Source organism: Pipistrellus kuhlii, unplaced genomic scaffold (assembly GCF_014108245.1).
Source record: "Pipistrellus kuhlii isolate mPipKuh1 unplaced genomic scaffold, mPipKuh1.p scaffold_m20_p_8, whole genome shotgun sequence".
NCBI lineage: Eukaryota > Metazoa > Chordata > Mammalia > Chiroptera > Vespertilionidae > Pipistrellus > Pipistrellus kuhlii.
Window position 1 is genome coordinate 15,674,870 of NW_023425584.1, and position 23,970 is coordinate 15,698,839.

At 44.3% G+C, this 23,970-nt stretch overlaps 1 protein-coding gene across 1 annotated transcript in view; it reads right to left on the minus strand.

Moving 5' to 3' along the window:
• The window catches only part of LARP1 (La ribonucleoprotein 1, translational regulator), an 81,301-nt gene extending 72,546 nt beyond the window's left edge, over positions 1–8,755 (minus strand). The window contains exon 1 of the mRNA XM_036423727.2: positions 8,551–8,755. The gene's annotated coding sequence lies outside the window, so the exon portion shown is untranslated. The remainder of the gene's footprint in view (positions 1–8,550) is intronic.
• Between the last annotated feature and the right edge of the window lie 15,215 nt (positions 8,756–23,970).

Genomic DNA, 23,970 nt, shown 5'->3' on the forward strand with positions numbered 1-23,970 from the left:
GAGCACCTGTCAGTGTTATTGCTCCTTTAAGATTTCCCCCTTATCTTTAGATTTCAGCAGTTACACCACAGTAGGCCTTAGTTCAGGTTTCTTGATTTCTTCTGCTTGAGTTTTAAAGTGATTCTTAAATCTGTGGCTTAATGTCTCCCACCAACTTTGGAAAATTGTTGACCACCATCAAATATTGCTTCATTTCTCTTCAATTCTCTTCTCTCCTTTCTTCTTCCTCCTTCCCCTTCCTATTCTTATGCCCTACCTTCCTCCTCCTCCTCCTCCTCCTTCTTCCTCTTCTTCTCCTTCTTCCCCTTCTTCCCATTCCTCTCCATTACTACACTCTACCTTGGACTTCAATGATAAATATTTAGATTTTTACATGTTCCCCATGATTCTTTTCTGTATTATGTGTGCTGTAGTCTGGGTACTTCCTACTGATCTGTCTTTCAATTCACTAATTTTATCTTTAGCTGCGCTAATATACAGTATTATATCCATCTATTGAGTTCTTAATTTTATTTTATTTTATTTATTTATTTTATTGATTTTACACAGAGAGGAATTGAGAGGGACAGAGAGTTAGAAACGTCGATGAGAGAAACATCGATCAGCTGCCTCTTGCACACCCCTCACTGGGGATGTGCACGCAACCAAGGTACATGCCCTTGACCAGAATCGAACCCGGGACCTTTCAGTCCGCAGGCCGACGCTCTATCCACTGAGCCAAACCGGTCCCGGCTGAGTTCTTAGTTTTAGTTATCATACTTCAGTGCAGCAACCAGTGATATCTCATCATCTTTTTCTCCCCTGAGGGCAGGAGTTTCTACTCCTGGAGGATTATGGTTCTCTCTATGCAGAATATTCTCCCTAAATCCTGTTGATAATCTCTCAGCCATGAAGGCACGGGTGGGGGTAGTCCTTACTTCTCAGGAGTCTTCAGGACCCCACGGCCTGTTTTCCCTCCTGCTGAGGCCTTCCTGAAACCTGGCAATCTGGAGCAGATGGAGAATCCCTAGTTCTGATGTCAAGGAAGCAGGGCTGAGAAACCCCAAATCTTTCTTTCCCACTAGTTCCCACACAAGTCCTTATAGCAGAGTAGTTAAGAGCACAAAATCCAGAGAAAGATGGACTTGGTTTCAAATTCTAGCTCCACCATTTCCTAGTAGTGGGTTTTGGCTAAGTCCCTTAATTTCCCTGACTCAGTTTCCTCATCTGTATAATGGAGTTAATAACAGTGCCTAATTATAGAACTATTGGAAAGATGAAATGAGGCACAATAAATAGTAACTCTTACTTTTCCTCATGTTATTTATTCCCTCTGGAATATACAAGCCAGAAGGAAATAGTACAGCTAGAACTAGAACCTGTATCTTCTGACTCTCCCTCACTCCACCTTTGTTCACATCAACCCTAAAATTATTCATGCTTTGGGATTAAGACGGTGCTTTCCAACTTTTCCCATTACAGTACATGATTTGATACCCTTTGGCTTAAACTAATGAGATTATTTGAAGCCTGAAGGTCACTGTCCCATCAGAATTGGGGGCTCTGGCTACCCCAGGCTCCACCTGGCCACTTGATACCTGAGGGCTCTAGATCTCGACACACTTGTAACTTGTCACTGTCCTCTAGCTGGGGACCTTGGGGTTAAGGTATTGACAACCTCTGGTAAGAGACAGCATTGCACTAGCCAGAGTGACACATTAGCCCATTGTTGGTAAATCAGTCTCAGACCAGTTATTTAGTCTCCTAGTGGGAATTCAGAGGGCAGAGCCCAGAACACAAAAATTGGGAAGAAAATCTGATGTTCACTGCAATCCAGGCTGTGCCTCAAACTCATGTGACCGTGGGCAAGTCATTCCCCTTTTCTGGGATTTACTTTTCTGTCTGAAGCAGAGAGGAGTTAGACTAAAGGAGAGATACCCATGTTCCCTTCTGGCTCTGACATTCTAAGAATCTGGGATTCTAGGAATTCCCTATTGCTTGGCCATAACCTGTTCCTGGTGACCCGATTTCTGCCTCTGGTTCATAAAATGTAGCAAATGGCAGACTCCTCCCATCCCACCCCCGAACCCCAACAGTGCAGGTTCTCCCAGCTATCTCCACTGGCTGATCTCTGAAAATAACCCTGTGTCATGTGCCCTGCCCCCTTCCTCTGCATGTCCAGCTTCCCCAGGCCACTCCATCAGACTCAGAGAGGAGCAGGCCTAGTTTCAGAATCATCTTCTCACAGGTCCCGGGGCTGGTGCTACTGCCTGCACTCATTGCAGAAGACAAGGGGAACTCTAGCAACAGGAGCATGGCAGCCTCCCTGCAGAAGGGAAGGAGGGAGGCTGGAGGCAGATGCCTAGGGTCTGGGTTGCCATGCTCTAGAGCACATGTGTCAAACACAAGGCCCACGGGCGAAATCCGTCCCGCCAGGCCTTGCAATGTGGCCCGCACCGCGCTGTCATCACTGCACTCCACTGCGTTTCCATCACAATGACAGTTTATGACTGTTCAGTAAAGCATTCGGCCCGCGATTTAGGCTGGATTTTAGATTTTGGCCCCTTCTCTGATTGAGTTCGACACCCCTACTCTAGAGACTGGACTTGGCCTTGTGAGCAGTGAGGAGACACCATGGGCCGTGAAGCAGAAGAAGGACAGGGTCGGGATTTAGTCAGAAAGTTTAGGCTTTATGGAGTCAGACTGGAGCACACAGTGAGCGAGAGCTCGGGCTGGTAGAGTAATGCAGGCCAGACAGATAACATGGTGGTAGGGGCAACAAAGAGGAGGGACTTAGGAGGTCAATTGGCAGATTGGGTGACTGACCAATGGGCTGTTCAACCACAGTCTGACTGTATCACTGAGATGGACGACTGGGATTATCCTGTTGTGGTACAACAGGCCTGTCTGGTTTGTTGTTATGGGTAGGAAGACTCCTAGAAGAACTAGAAAGCGTCTCAGGCAAGGAGACAAATACATTAAAATCCCTTCAACGGTTCTTTATACTTCTTATGACTCCCTCTTATTTGGTCCTCTCAACACCCGTATATTATTATCTCTGTTTAGCGGATGAGAAACTCGAGGTAGTGGCAGATCTAGGACCTTGAATTCAGGTCTTCCTGACTTGAGGGTCCACACTGGGCCTTAGGAGACTGCTTCCCTGAATGGTTGGCAGGCAGAGGTAGTGGGAAGTTCCCTTCCCTCCTCCACGCCCCCACCCCAGCCACCGAAGGGCAGCGTGCCTCTAGCACAGCGATTTCAATTGGCGTGTGGCAAGAATTTTTAACACATGCAATACCTGACTATTTAGTCAGGGGCACTGACCTCTTAGATTGTCTAAATTAAAAAAATGACAACAGCCAACCCAACAATAGCTGTCCAGTATGAATGAATCAAAATTATACCTTTTCTTTTGTCAGATCAGCAAGAAAACCAACATGTTTTTTTGGTGTGCTGCAGAATCTCAGCAATTAGTTTATGTGTGCCATGAGAGGAACGAGGCTGAAGATTGCTGCTCTCTAACACCTTCACTACTCTCCACTTTGGCTTTGCTCTGTGTTATAGGAAGAGGTGGATGGGGCCAAGCTAGAGTTTTTGATATTCAGACACAAATGGGTGAGCCCTTTTTTACGAAGGGATCTTATGTAAATCATGAAGATGAACTCAAAAAGAAGAGGAGCTGCTGAGGCAGAGGCGGTAGACTCAGAGGTGTCTGCTTCAACAGCTGTCCTGCTTGCCCCCACCATGTCGCAGCCTTCGTGACACTTCCAGAACCCCCAGGGTTCCACGGCCCACAGTTTGCAAACCTCTGGACTCACAGACTCCTGCTTGAACAGTGAGGAACTCCCAGCCTGTTCTGCAGATAGGATTCAGGGGCTTGGATGGGAAAAATTCTCTCTCTTTTTTCACTAGCCTTTAACTCGAGTTAAATACTATGTTATGTAATGAGTGTAGGCAGTGGCCACAGTAATATTGAGAGGTCCTGTGACTCTGTCACCCAGAGAAATCACTGATATTTTCATGTCATATTAGTCATTGTAGTTCATCTACGCTCCTCATTACTTTAAAATTTACAACAGTTATTCTACCTACTGCCAGATCTCTTTTCAAATGTATTAATAAAGAAGGTGTATATTAGTCTATCACAAACATTTGTTAAAAATAATGAGCCCTGGATGATTTTCTCAGTGGTTAGAGCATAGGCCCTTGCACCAAAGGGCCATGGGTTCAATTTCCTGTTAAGGGCACGTACCTTGGTTGCAGACTTAATTCCTGGCCCAATCAGGGAGAGAGTGGGAGGCAATCAATTGCAGTGTCTCTCTCACATAGATGTTTCTCCTTCTCTCCCCCTCCACTCTCCCTCTCACTCTTTCTAAAAGTCAATGGAAAAAATATACTCACTTTTTGGGTAAGGATTTAAAAAATTTTTTTTTAAATCTTTATAACTATATTTTGACATGTTTTGCTTCCTTTGTAATACTATATATTTTGTTTTGTGATTTAAAAATACACTCAGAAGGGGTCCACTGGCTTCATCAGATTGCTAGAGGAGTCCATGACATCAATGAGGTTAAGATTCCCTGTTCTAGAACTTCTCTTTCAGAACAGGGGGCTGGGAGCTTGCCGAAGCCTGCCTAAAGAGGGTATGTAGGGCCTAGGATCCCCTGGGCCCCATGCTCTGATGTGCACTGAGCCCGAGGAAAATGAGACAGGAAACTGGGGCAGGAGCAAAGGGATTCTAAGTGGAGCAGAAGCCACAGGCGAGGCTGGCAGGGTTCAGCCTATTGGGACATACAGAATTCCTTCACCCAAGCCCAGCCAGGCTTCTTAGGGGAGCCAGGACTCCTGGGTCCTGGTCTTGCTTCTGTCATTTTTCTTCCCATTCTTAGTTTCCTTCTCTGAGCTACTATAGCGAAGTACTAGAGGCTTCAAGGTCAAGAGAGACCCTGCTTCTGGGTCTTACTCTGCCTTGCCTTGCTGAGTGACTTTGGACAAGTCATCTCCCATTCCCAGACCACTTTTCATTTCTGTATAATTTTTGGCGTGAGTACTGTTACAATTCCTTGTCATGCCCTCCATAGACATTGATGATAGAGCTCAGTGTACGATCATTCCATGACCTTTGTAGCTTCAGAAGCCTTTTAAGCACTCTACCAATGGATTGGAATTAGCAAATAAAGTGAAAAGTATCAATGATCTAAATGGTCTAATGCACCACTGCATTTCCATCTCTACAATTCCAGGGCTCTAAAGATCTGATCTCAGAAACCCAATTAAAACACCTGGTAGATGGGAAGACCTAAAAAACATGGCTACTTCTGAGCCATATGCTTGCATGTGGACATATGCATGGGCGTGTGCATATGTGTATAACAGAGAAAGAGAGAACATTCTCAGCCAGGCTGTAGATTTTCTCTCTTGCACCTATAGCAAAAATGAAGTCAGAATAGGACCCTCAGCTGCTGAAATCTCAATCAGAATCCTGGAGGAGATGCTTAGAGGCACATGGAAGTCAGCCTCTGATCAAAGTTTTGGGAATGGGCCTCACACCAGGCCCAACCTGTCCCAAGCGTTTTGTGTCACAAGGAACATCAGACATGCAGTGCAGGAATGATGGTGACAAAGAGTGAATAACGCTGGTCAACTCCTGATGTCATTCACACAGACCCTGCTCACACACAGCCAGGGGCCAAGAGGAAGATGTGCTGGAGACTGTGGCTTCTCCCCCCAAACAGCCCAGAATGTCTCTAGGGAAGCTATTTCAGAGTGCTAACTATTCCAGGTTACAGCTAAAGCCAGGAAAGGTGCCATAATTTACCTAAAGTCACAGCCAGTTCAAGCCAGTGTTCGGAGACCAGGGTCCAGGTCTCCACAAGCCCTCAGGGCCAGGCTGGTATAAACAGAAAGTGGGCTGGGTAGGAAATAGTAGGGAACAGTGGGGACTGTGGCAGACTAGAGGTTACATGTCCCATTTAAAGGCAGCAGCTTACAATCAGTTCAAGTTGATAGTTGGCACGTGAGAAGATGGGCCCACATCTTCCTTCTGGTTTTTAAAGAGAAGTCAGAACCTAGATTTTTATATTAAAAATTCCATTTTCAAATGTCAAATTTTTAAATGTCAGCATCTAAATTTTTAAACTGTTAAAACTCTATGTAGGCCAAAGAAAACGTATCTGGAGACTTTAGCATTTGGCTTGATTTGCAACTTCTGGTGGGATTGGGAAGAGCCCAGGCTCTGGATTTAGACATAAAGATCTGAATCCCATTTCAGACCCTTGTTAACTGAGTGATCTTACTCAAGATTTGTAGCCTCTCTAAGCCTCAGTGCCCCCATCTGGAAAATGGGAATAATATAATGGGCTACTGCGATGATTCAATGAAGTCATGAATTTACAACACTTAGCACCATCATTAGCCCGTGGTAGGTCCTCAATAAATCTAGTTCCTCCGCCAAACAGTCTCTAAGCTTCATGGTGATTGAAGGAATAATCCAAACTCCATCCATTGCGAGCTTATTTTTCTCTAAGCTGTGGGTACTCCATGTCCATGGAACTCAGACACCCAACGCCCTCAAACAGGCTCACACACACCCTGCCACACCCTGGGGAGGCTTTTGGGATGCAGGGCTGGTTACCAAGGAAAGATGTGTAAGAGGCTTCCCTAGGGTCCAGCTGCAACCTTCTAGCGTTGGTTAGAAGAGAGGTCTCCCCCACAGAAGGGGGCTGGCTAACATGGCCTCCTGGGCGTCTTTACAGCATTCGAATTTTTCAACTTTAATTTTGTTAGCCCCTGTGCACATGCTCACATGCACCATCTGCCCAAAGCCCTGGGTAAGAGTGGCTGCCTCTTCTGTTCCTGAGAAACTTCGGTTCTAATTCTTATTCCATTTCATTTTCCCACAGCCCCACTGGATGGGAAGGGGGCCCGCTGTCACAGTCCTGGGAACCGGTGTTCCTTGAAAGTGATGTGCTCAGCAGGGAGCTGCTGGGGAGGAGAAAACGAGGGGAGGCTGAATGAAAGGTGCTGGGTACCTCGACTGGCCGTTGGAAGCAAGAAGCATCAGCTTCATGGACTTGGGGAACAGCACTGATTCCAAAGCACTTTCTCATCCAACGTTGCCCTGGAGCCTCCTGCTGCTCCAGATGGGGGCAGGGCAGTGAGGGGCCCCATTTTACACAGGAGGAAACTGACTCAGGAGTCTTGCTTTGGATCCGTTTATCCAGCCCACTCCTGTCTCCAAGATCTGGGAATCTCTAGTCGAACATGCAGGTGGGTTCTGAGTTCCTGTCCTGTGCTGCATCCCAACTTAACAACAAGGGCTACCAGTCAGCCAGCCCGTTTGACATTCCCCCGCCCCCCATCCCACTGTAGGATTTGGAAGAGAGTGAGACACAGGAAAGTGACTTACACCCAAGGTCACCAATCAGTCTGACTCTAAATGCAAGCTTTAATTAAGCATCTGTTATCCTGCCTCATGCATCGGGGCCGCATTCCAGGCCTGGGTTTTGGTTCAAGGAATCATTAGAAAATACCACTACTCAGGGAGCTGTTTCCCCTGCTTTCTGTTTATATGAGTCTATATTTCAAAAAGTAAAAGATTTTAACAAGCAGCCACGATTCCATCAGAATCAGAATAATTCTTCATCATGTAGTCCAATTTACCATCCATTACTTTGTTTCATGGGTTCTAAAATGCATGTTTGTGAATTTAAAACATGTTTGAATCTTGAATGCATCTTAAAATCTGTAGAATCTAAGCTTCCATGAAATACTCTATTTTATTTGGCCCTAAGAATAATTTTAGTAGTAAAGTATTGCCAAAAATTACATCACTCCCCTTTCACAGCTGGGAAAACTGAGGGTCAAAGAGGTTAGGCAGCCCTAACTAGTTTGGCTCAATGGATAGTGCGTCGGCCTGCGAACTGAAGGGTCCCAGGTTCAATTCCAGGCAAGGGCATGTATCTCATGTGTGAGGCAGCATTGTAGAGGCCAAAGCTGGGTTTGGGGTGTGAAGGAAGTATTTCTGTCCAGTGCCCCCATAACCCATGCAAGCTAGATCTAGGGTTCCCTGACCTAGAGTCCCCATAATCTGGAAATTACCCGCGAGTGCTCTATTTCTCGTATTTCAAAAGGCCAAATGAAAACCAAATATTGATTCTAGATAAGATCTCACATACAGACTAAAACACCACATTTCTTTGCTTTTGGTTAAACTAGTATTGCCATGGTTTGTTCCTGATGACCACAAACCACTGATTGGCTATCATAAGGCCCCAATTAACGTACAAGGAGGAATACCAATTAATGACTAATTACATAACACGTACTGCTTGGCAGTCAAAAATCTTTCAAAACAAGGGGGTGTGACAGGGGCAAATAATAAAAGGGAAAGCTGACGTGGAAGTTGGAGCTCATTTCCCAGGTGGGGAACACGAGGCTCAGAGAGCTGGAGGGACACAGCAGGGCTGGAACCAGTACCCAGCGTGTCTACCCCCTCCCCCTCGGGGGCAGCCATCTGCCCACCACACCCTGCTGTGCTGAGGTTCAGGAAGCCAGAGCATCAAGACTCACCAGGGCTGCTGAGGGGGCCGGGACCTGGAAACGTCTCCTCCCTGGCACCTGTGGGCTCCTTCCTGGCGGGCAGCTGCCAAGGCCACGTTGTCTTCCTCCCTGGGTGTCTGCCAGGGCAGCTAGGCCTGAAGGCCTCCTGCAGGAGCAGCTCCGGGTGAGGTGCAGGCCTCTCTGAACAAGCACCCTGTTGTGACCAGGCCCCGGGGTCACAGTGTGGCCTTGGAGGACTTAGTTACTGAAGCTTGCCCAGCTGCCTCCTGGCATCCAGGGAGCTCTCTAGGTTGCATGGCTGGTTTTCTTGCCAGCTGCGGGGTGCCTTTAAGAGAATGATCACAGTTCATTGGCTGAACCAAGCTCCCCCTACTTCTTTACCTGAGCAGGTGAGAGCAGCTAGGCTAGGGGGAGGCCAGAGACTCAGGTGAGTAAACAAACCATGGCAACCTGCTGGCTCTCCCCTCCTCCATGCCGGGTCCTCAGCTTCCTTCCTCACGCCCACCTCCAGGGACAATCTGGGGGTAAAGAAAAGGCAAAACGTTCTGCACGGTGCCTGATGCTGTTCAGTTCACATAGCTTCACTATCTCATAGGAACTCTAGACCAGAGTTATTAGTATACTTTCTATTTGGGATGGAGAAGCTGTGTGATTTTTTTATTTTTTAATATATTTTATTGATTTTTCACAGAGAGGACGGGAGAGGGATAGTTAGAAACATCGATGAGAGAGAAACATCAATCAGCTGACTCCTGTAGAAACATCGGTGAGAGAGAAATATCGATCAGCTGCCTCCTGCACACTCCCCACTAGGGATGTGCCTGCAACCAATGTACATGCCCTTGACCGGAATTGAACCTGGGACCCTTGAGTCTACAAGCCAACACTCTATCCACTGAGCCAAACCAATTTTGGCTGGCCTGTGTGCTTTTTATAATTTTTTTTTTTTTTTTTTTTTAATTTCAGAGAGGAAAGGAGATGTAGGGAGAGATAGACACATCAATGATGAGAGAGAGTCATTGATTGGCTGCCTCCTGCATGCCCCACACTGGGAATTGAGCCCGCAATCTGGGCATGTGTCGTGACCTCCTGGTTCATGGGACCACACTGGCTGGGCATCCTTGGAGGGGTGAAATGACTTGTCCAGTTCACACAGCTCTATGAAGGAAGGTGGGCAGACTAGGATGTGTGAGGATTTGAAACCGAGGCTCCTGCTTTTGACTTCCCAAGTAGTGCTATTGGACCACACCACCTTCCTCTCTGTGAAGCCTTTGGCTCTCACTCATGACTCAGTTTCCACATCTGTAAAGTGGTATAGTCATGCTTGTATGTGAGTCTATACTCACAGTATCTTGTTGGATTCAGATCAAAAAGGGACTTTGGAGATTATCTCATCCATCCATCCATTCCTTTAGTAGAAATTCTTTCATTCAGCATGCATTGTTATTCAGCAACTGTTATGTGCCAGGCTATTTTAATTCCTGGGGATACATCAGTGAACAAGCAAGTCAAAGACCCTACTCTTATTGAGTTTGCACTCTGGAGAGAGTGGAGATAGACATAAACAAGTAATCAGATTAGATAGGCACCATGAAAAAAATGAAATAGGCTGATATGACAAAGTGATGGGGGTAGTGGTAACTATTTTAGATTATTGGTCTGGAGGTTCTGTCTTAGAAGCTTGAATCATGACCAAGAGACTTGAATCATAATAAGGAACTAATCATTGGAAGAAGTGGAGCAAGAGTGTTTTAGGTACTGAGAACTGCAAGTGCAAAGGCCCTGGGGCAGGTGTATTGGAAGAACAGAAAGAAAGCTGCTATGGCTACAGCGTAGTCTAGCCCCTGCACCCCTATTGTATTTATTTATTTATTTAAATATTTTTATTTATTTTTAGAGAAGAAGGGGGGTGGGAGAGAAACATCAATGTGAGAGGGTAATGTTGACTGCCTGTCTCCTGCACATCCCCTACTGGGAATTCCAACCGGGGATGGAGCCTGCAACTCAGGCAGTCTAACAGACAATCTAACTGGCAACCCCTTGGATGTGAGATGATGCCCAATCAACTGAGCCACCCCGTCCAGGGCCCAGAAGCCCCTCCCCCCCCCCTTTTTTTTTTAATATATAAGGAAGTGATTCAGGGAGATGAATTGACTTGCCAAGTTCCCCTCTTGCAAATTTCCCCTTCCTTTTTTTTTTTTTTTTTTAGTGAATTTATTGGGATGATAGTAGTTAATAAAATTATATAGGTTTCAGGTGTACAATTCAATAATACATCATCTGTATATTGTATTGTGTGTTCACCAATCCAAATAAAGTCTCCTTCCATCACCATTTATCCTCCCTTTACCTTCTATCTCCCTCTATCCCTTTCCTTTCTTTATCTTCATGTGTTAGGGAGGGAGACCAAAATCTGGAGCTCACTGGCATACCAACCCAACAATCATTCCATGAGCCTACAATGCCATAACATAACCTCATACTTCTCCACTCTGTAGACATGTATAAACTTACAGAGGGTAAAGGTTATGACTTTAAGAGTTTATCACACTGAAGAACAAAATCCCAACCAACAGAATACAGTATTAAAAATTCCAGCAGTAGCCCTAGCCAGTGTAGCTCAATGGTTGGACATCTGTATGATGAAAGGTTTGATCTCAGGGCAGATGACTAGGAATTTGGGTTTGGGGCTCGAACCCTGGTGGGAGGCAGCCTATCAATGTTTCTCTCTCTCTGCCTCTCCTTTTGTCTCTAAAATCTATAAACTATTTTTTTTTTAATCCCAGCAGTAATGAAAATAAACAAAAACCTCAGTGATCATCTTGGAAGATATTAGGAAATCAACTTACTATTTTGAAAACTGGTAATAAAGGGAAACAATTGAGCGTTTATTGTTTTTCCTGTAAAAACTGTGCCTCAGGCAACCAAATGGTAGAGGAGAGGAAGCTGCTCTTTACATAAGCATTCCAACAATTTACACGAAGTGGAATGAAGGACTGACTCAGAATATCACCATTTTGCACCTCCTTATGGCTGATCTAACTGACAATATTACAAAAGGAGAGAGAATCAGACATAATGGGCTCTTGAAGGAATTAACCAGCACCTCCGAGGAAATCATGTCCCACAAATCAAGTGGGAATCTGATCAAGCCTTGAGAGCAGCAGTTGACAAACTTTCTCACTAATAGCCAGGTGGTAAATATTTTAAACTTCACAGGCTATCCAGTCTCTGTTGCAACTATGCAACTATTGATAGGCTGCCTCCCACCAGGGATCGAGCCCCTAACCCAAATTTGGTGTTGTAGCACCAAAAAAGCAGCTGTAGACAAGAGCTAAACAAATGGGCATAGCTGTGTTCCAATAAAATCCTATTTACAAAAAAGGGTGGGGCTGGATTTGGCTCATGGACCATAGTTTGGTCTTGTTACCAATTTACAGGAAATGCAGGGACTGAGGAGCACATGAAATTATTACACCCCAGGGATGAAATAAGCAAAGCCAAACTGGGAGGAAGCCTAACAGGAAAACCAACCTGATTGCTTTCACAAATGAATGGCAAGATTGTAAAAAGAGAGGAAGAGAACGACGGGAGGGATAGATTAAAGACACTTAAGAAATACTGACCAATTATAATGTATGGACTTTTTCAAATCCTAACTCAAAGATAAAATTATAAGATAATTGGAGAAATGTGACCAAAAATTTGATAATGTTAAGGGATTATTGCTGACAGAGGCGTTTCATGATGTACTGAGGTTATGTTTAAAAAGGGGAATTCTGCCGAAACCGGTTTGGCTCAGTGGTAGAGCGTCGGTCTGCCGACTGAAAGGTCCCAGGTTCGATTCTGGTGAGGGGCATATACGTTGGTGGCGGCTGGTCGGTGTTTCTCATCGACGTTTCTAGCTCTCTATCTCTCTCCCTTCCTCTCTGTAAAAAATCAATAAAAATATATTAAAAAATAAAAAGGAGAATTGTTATCTTGTAGAGATATCTGCTAAAATACAGGTAAAATGGTATGATATCTGAAATTTTGTTAAAAATAATGCCCAAACCGGTTTGGCTCAGTGGTAGAGCGTCGGTCTGCGGACTGAAGGGTCCCTGGTTTGATTCTGGTCAAGGGCATGTACATTGGTTGCGGGCACATCCCCGGTAGGGGGTGTGCACGAGGCAGCTGGTCGATGTTTCTCTCTCATCAATGTTTCTAGCTCTCTATCCCTTTCTCCTCCTCTCTGAAAAAAAATCAATAAAATATATATTTTTTAAAATGGGTGGTGGAATATAAAGGGAACAAAATTGGAAAGAAGTTGATAATCGTGAATGTGATGACAGGAGCATAAAAGGTCATTATACTATTTTCTCTTCTATTGTATAAATACTTGAAAATTTTCACCATGAAAAGTTAAAATATCAGCCAATTAACAGAATTTTGAAACTATGACAAACTCAAATTTTAAAAAGGAAGCAAAGAAAGGGTAGCTGTCACGGCTGGTGTTAATTCATAAAACAACTTTTAAAAATATATATATATTTTATTGAATTTTTAAGGAGAGGAAGGGAGAGGGAGAAAGAGTAGAAACATCAGTCAGCTGCCTCCTACATACTCCCTACTGGGGATGTGCCTGAAACCAAGGTACATGACCTTGACTTAAATCGAACCTGGGACCTTTCAGTCCGCAGGCCGACGCTCTATCCACTGAGCCAAACCAGTTTCGGCTAAAGTCTCTTTCCTAAGAAGGATAATAATAATAATACCTACTTCATAGGTTGATGTGAAGAATAAATGAAATTTAAGGATTAAATAAAGCCCTAGACCCTGTGACGGAAAAGGAATAAGACCTCAATGGAGAGATTATTCACTCTTATTAGTATTAATGCAGAGTAAAGTCTTTAGCAAAAGGACAAAATGCTACATTCTATGTTGCTCTTAAAATAGTTAACCTCATGCCAAAACCAGTTTGGCTCAGTGGATAGAGCATAGGCCTGTGGACTAAAAGGTCCCGGGTTCGATTCTGGTCAAGGGCATGTACCTTGGTTGCTGGCATATCCCCAGTGGGGGTTGTGCAGGAGGCAGCTGATCGATGTTTCTAACTCTCTATCCCTCTCCCTTCCTCTCTGTAAAAATCAATAAAACATATTAAAAAAAAAATAGTTAACCTCACACTTGTTAGAGCCAAGATGGACAAGGCTCTGTGTGAAGTTGAAAGCTTGTCTCAGGTCAGTTAGCTGCTTTATTTATTTTTATTTTTTTTAATATATTTTTATTGATTTCAGAGAAGAAGAGAAAGATAGAAACATCAACGATGAGAGAATCATTGACAGGCTGCCTCCTGGCAGTCCCATAGGGGATCGAGCCTGAAACCCAGGCATGTGCCCTGACCTGGAATTGAACCAGTGACCCCTTGGCTCCTAGGTCGATGCTCAACTACTGAGCCACACTGGCCGGGCTCAGTTAGCTGCTTTCTATCCCAGCCCTTCCCCAAGCAGGCACATTTAAGGGATTCCTTGCCACCCTCCTACTCTGCTCTGATTGCTCTCTGAGGCCCTTGCTAAGACGTGACAGGGTAGCATAGCTCTATAATCTAATGCTGCTCTACCAACCTAAGCCTCACTCAGGTCCCTATAAAGTGAGGATAATGGAACCTACCTCATAGGATTGTTGAGAATTTTAAATGAACTAATGCTTAGCATACAGTATGCCCTCAACATGTTGGAGTTATGATGCCCATGATATAAGACACCCAGGGTGTCAGCCTCTGGAGGTACAGAAAAGGGTCAACACTCCCCATCCTCAAATTGCTTCAGTCCAGTGAGGATTCAGTCAGAGGCCACTCCATCCTTCCCATTTCTCCCCATGCTGTCACGTTTCAGGCCTGGACCAGGGCCTAGGGGTCCAATGATTCTGGCTGCCATATTCTGCAGGGAGGCTGGCTCTGAGAAGCACAGAGCCACAAGTCCTGTGTCTGAAAACACCCACATGCTCACTTCTGCTGGTGAGAACCCCACTCTCAGCTCTGCAGAATTGTCGGAAGCTTCTGGCTGCTGAAGCCAAAGCATCGTATGCTCTAATAAAACCATCTAGAAAGTTCCCTGTGGAGAGCTGGGCACCACACTCTGGCCTATGCCCTGGGGGCCAGGCAGCCAGAAATATCACAAGAGGTCTGTCCTTCAAAGCTAAGCTCCTGTCCCCAGCGCACTAGAGCATGTGGCCCAGGGAGTGTCTTTCCCTTCACTGATGCCTTCTTCTTCCAATGAGACAATTTTTACAGAGCCTAGCAAAACATTCTCAGCAGGCCCAGTGATCGTTTGTCCCAATTCTTTCCACCGCAGAGAGCAAAAGCCATTGAGGTCAGGAAAATGACATGGTAAGACCAACGTGAGGCAAGTGGAACCAGTAAAATACAGCAAAAGTAAGTTTACACTTGTTGCTATGGAAAATAATACAGTAACCAATCCTATATAATAGAAGGCTAATCTGCAAATTGTCCCCTTGGGAGTCTGACTGACCGGGAGTTTGACCATTCGCTATGATGTGTGCTGACCACCAGGGGGTGGCATGGAACAAATGAAGGCCCCTGTCAGCACCAGGGCAAGGAAGGTCCCGATAGGCCCTGATTGCTGGCCAGGCCTAGGGACCCTGCCATTGCACGAATTTCGTGCACTGGGCCTCTAGTAAATATTAATAATAAAACAGAATAACACTCTGCTTCATGTACTCACAACTATAAACCTACTTTTGCACTTCCCTGTCTATTTGGTTCTCCTATGGAGGCAGGAGCATAGTTGTTTTTTCACGCGATGTCAGAGCTGTAGACGGGCAGCTGCTCATGGGTTGCAGGCCGCAGGGACAGCTGGTCAGATGGTTTATTTGTTGTGCACAGTGAGCTCTTTGTGGGCAGGGGCTATGCCCTGTTCCCCACTCTGACCAGCACTCAGCACCAAGCACAGCACTTGGACTGAGTGGTCACTCTGAACATATCTGTCAAATGAATAAAGCTGCTTAGTTCCTGGCTGGCTCACCTGCCTCAGTAGGTGAGCATTGGCCTATGAACTAGGAGGTCATGGTTCTATTCCCAGTCAGGACACAAGACCAGGTTGTGGGCTCGATCCCTATTTGGGGGTGAGCAGGAGGCAGCCAATCAATGATTCTCTCTCATTATTAATGTTTCTCTTTCTATTTCCATCCCTCTTCCTCACAGAAATCAAGAAATATATATACACTGAGTGGCCAGATTATTATGACCACCCCCACCAGGACTTCGTTGGGCCACCTTTTGCCGTCAGTACTGTGGTGATTCTTCTTGGCATTGGCCCCACGAGATGTTGAAAGGTGATGTGAGGAATCTGACACCATGCCTGATGAATAGCACTGTCCCTTTCTGTGAGATTTGATGATTGTGGAACCAGCTGCCTGACAGCTCTTTGAACTTCATCCCACAAATGCTCAGTTGGATTGAGATCTGGTGATTGTGGGGGCCACCTAAGCAAAGTAAAGTCTCCCTCATGTTCTTGAAACTGCTCCTGCACAATACGAGCACTGTGGCATGGCTCATTGTCTTGCTGGAAGAAGCCATCTCTATTGGGATATACCATCAACATGATAGGATAAACTTGATCAGCAACAATACTTAGGTTTGTTATGCTTTTCAGATGTTGTTCCACATGAATTAAAAGCCCAAATCATGCCAGGAAAACATGCCTCAAACCATAACACTGCCCCCACTAGCTAGAAGGGTTTTACTCATGCATGTGGGGTGTGTGCTTTCTTGCTATTTCCTCGAAATTCTCATTGTCTCACTAACAGAAAGATGTAAATAAAAGGCTGGTCAACCTTGAAGCTCTGAAAGGTCAGAGACAATGGTAACTGAGGCAACTTCCCCATCTTGTAATCATGTAAATCTTTACTGATATGATAATCAGCTTATTATATGCCTAAGGGCTATGGGTGTCTCCCAAACCTGCTTAAGGGCAATGGGTGTATCCCATAGTCTCAATAAAAGGGATAGCAAGGACACAGTCTAGCGGCAGTCCTCCCATTAGAGGTGGGCTCCCGCCTGGTCCCCCATATTGCCAAACTAAATTTCTTTAATCTCGAGGGGGGGCAATGTTAAAATATTTACACAGATAATAATTTAATTTTAAAAAAGGTGAAATAGGCCTCACTCATTTATGGATATTAAAGAACATTATAAACTGACAAACCAAAAGTCAGATATAAAGACAGTAAAGCAATAAGCAGACTGTAAAATTACAGCGGGGAGAGTAGGGAGATCTGGGGGAGATAAGAGAGCAACAGAAGGACTTGTATACATGCATATAAGTACAACCAATGAACACAAAACTCTGGGGAGGGGGGGTATGTAAGGGGGAGGCAATGTTAAAATATGTACACAGATAATAATTTAATAAAATAAATAAATAAAAATAATAAATAAATAAAAAAGGTGAAATAAATTTCTTCTAGTCTCTCTTTAATTTGCGTGCGGCCCTTCTCCAGAACCCGAGCAGGAACCCTGAACCACGCAGGATGTGAAAGGGGTTCCCATATGCCATCTGCATGATTCAACAGACCACATGACTTTTTTTCAATGCTCGACTGTCCAATCCTTGTGTTCTTGTGTGAACTAGAGACATTTTATCTTGGTAACTGCAGACAGCAAAGGTGTTTGAACAGACCTTTGGCTTCCATATTCCATACGATGCAGTGTATAGCTAATTTGTCTACAAATGTCAGGTGGTCATAATACTCTGGCCACTGCTTAGACAAGTTTAGATGCATCTATTGCACATTCTCATAATAGCCTGAATTTTTCCTTCTTGGTGTCAATCATACTTGTAATTAAGAAATTACCTGTATAATTTGTTTGATGTGTACCTCCAGTACTGTTCACAAGTTGTAGCCTCATTGCTTATAATGGGATTTGGCACATAGCTGGCACACAATAAATGTTTCTTGAATGAATAAATGAGCATAAATGGCAAAGATGGTCAGTGGGCCAACCCACCTACCAATCTTGGAGGCCTGAACTGCCCTAGGTGTTGGGCCCCATTACCAGGCCAAAGGAAGCTGGCCTAACTACTTCAAGATGCCCACAGTGTGCCAAAACCGGTTTGGCTCAGTGGATACAGCGTCGGCCTGCGGACTCAAGGGTCCCAGGTTCGATTCCGATCAAGGGCATGTACCTTGGTTGCAGGCACATCCCCAGTGGGGGTTGTGCAGGAGGCAGCTGATCGATGTTTCTCTCTCATCGATATTTCTAACTCCCTATCCCTCTCTCTTCCTCTCTGTAAAAAATCAATAAAAAAATATATATTTTTAAATGCCGACAGTGGGGATGGAAGGGTGCTAACGCCTGGGCTCAGCTGTTCTTAGAAAGAGTAGGCCTCCTAGAAAGCCTGTTGACAAAAGAGACAAGGTACAGTGGGAAGCATGCTCATCTGCTAGATAACCAGGGCCTTCCTTTGGCCTCTAGTTGGTGATTGGGATGTTTGGCCTGGGGATGGATGTACTGAATTTCAGCCTGAAGTTGAAACAGAATCTGCTCTGTAGTGTTGTTAGTAGATGTGTATTTACTGCAGAACCAGACAGTGGCACTAAAGCTCACTAATGCTGCCTAGAGTTGTTATTGCTATCAATACTCTGCCTTCTAAGACTGTCCTTGGATGAAGGGCACCCTGGATGCCACCACTTGGATGAAGATCTTCAGGATGGAAGTCTGGTGATAGGTATGAGGCTTCCCCAAGGCACCTCCTGGGGCCAACCTGGCCAGACTGCAGGCAAGAGGGAGTGAATCACCTCAATGTCAGAGACACTACTCAAACTGACTTAGACAAAAGCTAGCTCACACATCCCTTAAGTCCAAAGAGTAGACTTGCTTTTTGCTTAGCTGGATCCAGGAGCTCAATCCATCTCTCCACCTGTTGTCTTTTGTCTCAGAGAGACTCAGTCCCCCAGGAAGGCTTACATCCTATCCTCTCAGCTACCACGGAAAAGAGGAAGTTTCCCTTCCCCCAAGTTCATACCAAACCCTCAGAATTGAGTCTCATTGGCTGTAACTGAATCACATGACCACTCCTGAACCAATCATATGGCCAGGGGATACAAGGCTCTGATTGGCAGAGCTGAGTCACATGCCCACCTCCAGTTTATGGATTGGAGTCAGCTTCTCAGGTGGGGAGGAAAGCTTTCCCCAGCAATGTGAGGTTGCTGTCCCCAGAGAAGGGGGAATGTTGCTGGGTCAGCAAAAACGAATTTCCATTGCCAATTGCAAACCTCTCTGCAGGTCAGGTGAAAAGGGCAATGTCACAGTGAGACCAAACAAACATTAATTCTGTCAGACAAATTCTGTGATAGAATCTGGAGGGATTCCCAGAAGGCAACGGGGCATACCTCGGCTTTGTTCCAAAAGACCTGATTAGGGTGAGACATGTGAGGCACTTGCCTCAGGTACTACTGGTAAATTAAGAGAGGCACAAAAACACTTAGTACCCTAGAGAAATAATACTTGAGTGCAATATTTTAAAAATCAAAATTAATGCAAAAACTCTACGGTAAACAAAATACCAAAACTTTAAATAAAATCAGGACGCATAATTGTGTCATGGACACCACACTGGAGCTTGGGACAAAATGAAAAATCTGAACTAGTCATGCCACTTTTCTTCAAAATATTGGTATTTTGTTCATGGTGAATTTTTCAACATTAATTTTGATTTTTAAAAGGTTGCATTAAAATGTTATTTATCGTGATCACTAAATTTTTTTGGCACCACCCTAAATGTTGTGCAGATGTGGATGCCTCATTCTCCTCACCCTTATCCGAGCCCTGCTGTCTTATGTGGAATTTGCTGGAGACAGAGAGGAAAAACTACCGTGAAATGAACAGATGCATCCAAAACTGCTCTTCCCTGTGGGAGGGGCCCTGGGCTGGAAGGGCCAGGTTCTGCCCTCAATGTGCCATCACCCTGTTACCCTGGGAAAATGTTTTCCTCGCTAGTCCTCAGGTTTCCCACTTGCATATGAGGGACAGGGCGAGAGTAGTGGTTGTCAAGCAATAGAACTCAATCCCCCGATTAAATCACAAATGTAAATGGAGCTGTTGAAGGAGGTAGACCCATCTACACTTCTGTCCCTCCACCAACTCCACGGCCCCCTCCAAGTGTCCCATGGAGCCTAAAGGAGTTCCAGGGGGTACAGTATGAAAACCATGAAGTTCAATGATCTCTAAGATCCCTAAGAAAACCCGCTTTTCTGCCTGTACACATTTCAAATCCTGCTGTCTCTTCTTCGTTCAGGTGTTTCTCAGATTGCCAGGACTTCCTTGTTTTGGCGACACCGCAGTTACTTTACTTGAAACTAGGGGCCCGTTGCACAAATTTGTGTACCTTGAAAGGAACTGTGGACCGAGAGGCTGTGGTGGGCACAAGGGCGTGTCTCGGCTCATCCTCGCCGCTGCTGCCTGGTTCTGGTGCCAGCAGTGGGTGCGAGTGGGGTTGGCATTGGCAGCAGGTCCAAGAGCCCAGTGGGACCACTGTGCATGGTGCAAGAAGCATCCATGGTCTTCACTATCAGAGAAGTGTGGATAGGGATCCCAGAACAGTTACGCACCCACTGTTTAGTCAAAGCAATGGTAGCTGAAGCAACTTCCCCACCAGACAGTCATATAAATCCATACTGATAAGATAGTCTGCCTGTTCCTAGAAATTGCCTGCCTAAGGGCAATAGGTGGATCCCAAATTGAATAAAAGGAATGCAAGGCTCCAAGTCCTTCCTTGAGCTGGGCTCCCTCCTGGTCCCCCAATATTACCAATTATCTCATCTCGTCTCTTTCATTTGTGTGTGGCCCCTCTTCCAGAGCCTGAACCCACGTGTGGGACGTGGAGGGATATTCACAGCACGGGAGCAAAGAATTTTCAGTAACCACCAGACACTCGCCCCAGTGACAGCCACCGGCACCCCACCTTGGTCTGATGCTCTGGCTCACTTGCTCCACCATTCCGCCAAGGCTAATGCACACTATGTTCCTCACACACCCCCTGGTGGTCAGCGCATGTCACAGTGACCGGTTGTTCGGTTGTTCCACCACTCATCTATTTGCATATTAACCTTTTAGTATTATAGATGCTGTTTCCATGGCCCCACTCCAGTCCTCCTGAGTCAGAACCTCCAGGGCCCAGGCCGGGACTCAGCATGTTCAACAAGCACCTTGCCTGCCAGTTGGTGGATGTCCACCACAGTGTTTGGGTCCTCCCCAGTTATTCCTGCAGAACCTCGTGAATTATTTTATCCTGGAGCTTTCATTACAACTGTCCTCCTGAATGATCAGGGTGAGGAGAAAAACAAACGCAGGAATAGTCAGCTAAGCCCAGATAAATGAATCAAGGTTTGCCAAGTGGAAACAGATCACAGGAGATAGATCTCCAGGGACCCTTTCCTGAACAGAACATCCTGGCGGCCCCTTGCTCTCAATCCCACAATTTGTATCCAAAAGAAATCATCTGAACAACAAATATGTAACTATCAACAAGTGAATCTAAAAACCAAGAGAATTAAAAAACCTGATGAACAATATTAACTGTTGAATATAACAGAATCAGAGGTACGGAAAAGGAGTGGACTGACGATTCTCAGGGAAAAGAGGAGTGGGGGATGCGGGAAGAGACTGAACATAAACTGTGCACCTATGGATGAGGACAATGAGGGGTGGAGAAAAGGCAGAGGGTGGGGTGAAAACCTGGTGGAGGGGGGGAAAATGAGGAACTTTTGTAATAATATGAACAATAAAGATTTATTAAAAAAAAAAAAAGAAATCATCTGTGCATTTCTTTTCTTCTGATGTGGTGCTGGTAACCTCAGGGATTATTTATTGAATTATCAGGTTTCTTATTAGTACATTAATGGGTTCTTGGGAGCTAGGAGTGAGCCTTCCCATAAAACTGTCAAGAGAATTCATTTTCTACTTTGGAAATATGGTAGGTTCTTGTCAACTGCAAGGGAAATAGCCATTCATTCATTCGCACATTCCCATCTCCCCACACACACACACTCAACTAGCTTGGCAGATTCATGGGTGCATACGATATTTCCTCTGCTTCCCCCCTCTCAGCTTTACAAAGATATAATTTACACACCCATTTAAAATGTAAATTCAATTGTTTTTAGTATGTTAAGAGTGCGCAACCTTCACCATGATCAATTTTAGAATATTTTTATCACCTCAAAAAGAATCCTTGTACCTGTTAGCCATCACTTCCCAATCCTTCATCTCCTCAGCCCTGAACAACCATTAATCTGTTTTGTGTCTCTATGAGTTTGCCTATTCTGGACATTTCCTTTAAATCATTTAGTAATGTTTTCAGAGTTCAATATTACAGCATGTATGGTCCCCTCGTATGCAGGGTATGTCCCAAGACCCCCAGTAGTTGCCTGAAACCAAGGTAGTACTGAATCCTATATACAGCTGACTCTTTTTTTTTTTTTTTTTTTTTAATGTATCCATGCAAAGTGTTGTTGTTTTTTTTAAAATATATTTTATTGGCTGGGACTGGTTTGGCTCAATGGATAGAGCGTCGGCTTGGGGACTGAAAGGTCCCAGGTTCGATTCCGGTCAAGGGCATTTACCTTGGTTGCGGGCATATCCCCAGTAGGGGGTGTGCAAGAGGCAGCTGATCGATGATTCTCTCTCATCGACGTTTCTAACTCTCTATCTCTCTCCCTTCCTCTCTGTACAAAATCAATAAAATATATTTAATAAATAAATAAATAAATAAATAAAATATATTTATTGATTTTGTACAGAGATAGAGAGCTAGAAACGTCAATGAGAGAGAAACATCAACCAGCTGCCTCTTGCACACCCCCCACTGGGGATGTGCCCGCAACCAATGCACATGCCCTTGACCAGAATCGAACCTGGGACCCGTCAGTCCGCAGACCAACGCTCTACCACTGAGCCAAACCAGTTTTGGCTACAGCTGACTCTTAAGCAATATAGGGGTTATGGGCACTGACCACCTGCACAGTTGAAAATTTGAATATAATTTAAGTTAGCCATTACTTGGATTTCCAACCACAGCTGAAAATACAGTTGACCCCAGTTAAATTTCAGAAAAAGAAATGAAAAAAAAAAATTCCTTTTGCAATTGCAACAAAGAGAACAAAATTCCTAGGAATAAACTTAACAAAGGATGTTAACTTTTCAGTATATGAATAATTCATATATTGAAAACTACAAGGCATTATCAAAAGAGATTGAAAAAGACACAATGAAATGGAAAGGTATTCCATGTTCATGGATTGAAGGAATCAACAAGTTAAAATGCCCATATTACCCAAAGCAACATATAAATTTAATGCAACCACCATCAAAATACCAATGCCATTTTTAAAAGAAATAAAACAAAAAAATCATCAGACCTCAAATAGTCAAAGCAACCGTAAGAAAAAAAAATGAAGCTGGAGGTATCACACTACCTGACTTCAAACTATACTACAAAGCAACAATAATCAAAACAGCATGGTATTAGCAGAAAAAACGACCAATGGAACAAAAATGAGAGCCCAAAAGTAAAACCACATGTATATGGGCATATCATTTTTGACAAGGGGGCCAAAAACATATAATGGATAAAAGAAAGCCTCTTCAATAAATGGTGCTGGGAAAACTGGAAAACCAGATGCAAAAGAATGAAACTAGATTATCGTTGGTTCTCATGTCAAAAATTAATTCAAAATAGATCAAAGACTTAAATATAAGACCTGAAATAATAAATTACATAAAAAAGCATAGGTACTAAACTTAGAGAAGATTTTATTAATTTGAATCCAAAGGCAAGGGAAGTAAAGGCAAAAATAAATGAATGGGACTATATCAAACTGAAAAGCTTCTGCACAGGAAAAGAAACCACCAACAAAACAAAAAGGCAACTGATGGAATGGGAGATGATATTTATAAACAACAGTGGGTTAATATCTAAAATATATAAAGAACTCAGCAACTCGACACTTAAGCAAACAATCCAATAAAAAAAAATAATGGGCAAAGGATCTGAACAGACAACTTCTTCCAAGAAGACATACAAATGGCCAACAGATATTTGAAAAGATGTCAACCTCACTAGCTAGTGGGAAAATCAACTCAAAACCACAATGAGAGGGGACAGGTGAAAGTGGAAGAGGGCACAGAAGGAATAAATGGTGCTGAACACAAACAAATGAACAGCTGAAACCGGTTTGTCTCAGTGGATAGAGCGTCGGCCTACGGACTGAAAGGTTCCAGGTTCAATTCCAGTCAAGGGCATGTACATTAGTTGCGGGCACATCCCTGGTAGGGGGTATGCAGGAGGCAGCTGGTTGATGTTTCTCTCATCATCGATGTTTCTAGCTCTCTATCCCTCTTTTTTCCTCTCTATAAAAAAATTAATAAAATAT